This window comes from Cynocephalus volans, chromosome 12 (genome assembly GCF_027409185.1).
Source record: "Cynocephalus volans isolate mCynVol1 chromosome 12, mCynVol1.pri, whole genome shotgun sequence".
Classification (NCBI taxonomy): Eukaryota; Metazoa; Chordata; class Mammalia; order Dermoptera; family Cynocephalidae; genus Cynocephalus; species Cynocephalus volans.
Genome location: NC_084471.1, coordinates 23,666,139 through 23,668,019, shown reverse-complemented (window position 1 = coordinate 23,668,019; position 1,881 = coordinate 23,666,139). Strand labels below are relative to the sequence as shown.

The following is a 1,881-nucleotide window of genomic DNA, read 5'->3' as shown; positions in this document are numbered from 1 at the left end:
ATCTCAGGACCCTAACAGGGCCCCAGGGTGGTGGTGGCAGCGGCAGCTTGCCTAATTGTGGCTGGGTTCCCCAGTTTTTTATATGCTATCAGGTACGTAATGGCTACTCAATAAACATTAAATAAATCACCAAATGAATTTTCATGTCTGTTCCCTACCTTGTGTACACCAGTGTTGACTCTGTTTGGATGATGTCTAGGCATCTTAAATTTGATTATGAACTCTAAAAATATCCTTTGTTTTCATATTTAACCTTTCATAGTTCTTCCCTAATCTTCTGCCCCTCCATATCTTGGCACATGGTAATCCCTCTTTCTGGAATACCCATTCCTTTTTTTTCCTTCCTCAAAAACACTTTATATTTGAGCTCATCTTAATGTTCCCATAGCTCTATACAGTCATGTTAATTGCTGTAACTCTTTGAAGTTCTGAATCTGCTACTATTCCGATTCCCTAAAGAGCAGAAATGTTTTTATTTAAATTTGTATTCCCAGTGTATAACAAGGTACATGGTATGTAAAATGTAGCTATTCAGGCAGTTAGAGGGATGGATATGTCAGTTTTAAATAGGATTTTTATTTCTCCTCCCCATCAAAATCAGCAGCAGATGTTCATAGAGAATAACTTGGCATAGCAAATAAATGTTTTCATAATGCCAATAGCAACATTTTCTTTTTTTTTTTTTTTTTTTTTTTTTTTTAAATTTTATTTTGTCGATATACATTGTAGCTGATTAATGCTCCCCATCACCAAAACCTCCCTCCCTTCTCCCTCCCCCCTCCCCCCCAACAATGTCCTTTCTGTTTGCTTGTTGTATCAACTTCAAATAATTGTTGTTGTTATATCTTCTTCCCCCCCCCCGGTTTGTGTGTGTGTGTGTGTATGTGTGTGTGTGTGAATTTATATATTAATTTTTAGCTCCCTCCAATAAGTGAGAACATGTGGTATTTCTCTTTCTGTGCCTGACTTGTTTCACTTAATATAATTCTCTCAAGGTCCATCCATGTTGTTGCAAATGGCAGTATTTCATTCGTTTTTATAGCTGAGTAGTATTCCATTGTGTAGATGTACCACATTTTCCGTATCCACTCATCTGATGATGGGCATTTGGGCTGGTTCCAACTCTTGGCTATTGTAAAGAGTGCTGCGATGAACATTGGGGAACAGGTATACCTTCGACTTGATGATTTCCATTCCTCTGGGTATATTCCCAACAGTGGGATGGCTGGGTCGTATGGTAGATCTATTTGCAATTGTTTAAGGAACCTCCATACCATTTTCCATAGAGGCTGCACCATTTTGCAGTCCCACCAACAATGTATGAGAGTTCCTTTTTCTCCGCAGCCTCGCCAGCATTTATCGTTCATAGTCTTTTGGATTTTAGCCATCCTAACTGGGGTTAGATGGTATCTCAATGTGGTTTTGATTTGCATTTCCCGGATGCTGAGTGATGTTGAGCATTTTTTCATATGTCTGTTGGCCATTTGGATATCTTCCTTAGAGAAATGCCTACTTAGCTCTTTTGCCCATTTTTTAATTGGGTTGCTTGTTTTCTTCTTGTAAAGTTGTTTGAGTTCCTTATATATTCTGGATATTAATCCTTTGTCAGATGTATATTTCCAATAGCAACATTTTCTAACTGCTTACAAAAATGCAGTATTAAATTAAAAGGGGAAAGTGAGTCTCTATTTTCATTTATAGACATTTCAAATCTTTAATAATTTAATTAACAGAGAAAACAGGACACAAACTAGTGCTACTTTAGTCCAGTGGTCTTCAAATATTTTTGCTTGTGTATCCAATAAATAATTTTGGAAAACGTTGTCTCCCTTTGCATGTTTTTAAGTTGATGAGATCTGGTTTTTTGTCGAGTTTAAATAG

The 1,881-nt window shown here is 36.9% G+C and overlaps 1 protein-coding gene across 2 annotated transcripts in view; it reads left to right on the top strand.

Moving 5' to 3' along the window:
- Nucleotides 1-1,881, top strand: part of SCYL2 (SCY1 like pseudokinase 2) — a 60,663-nt gene that overhangs the window by 6,419 nt on the left and 52,363 nt on the right. The window lies entirely within an intron of this gene.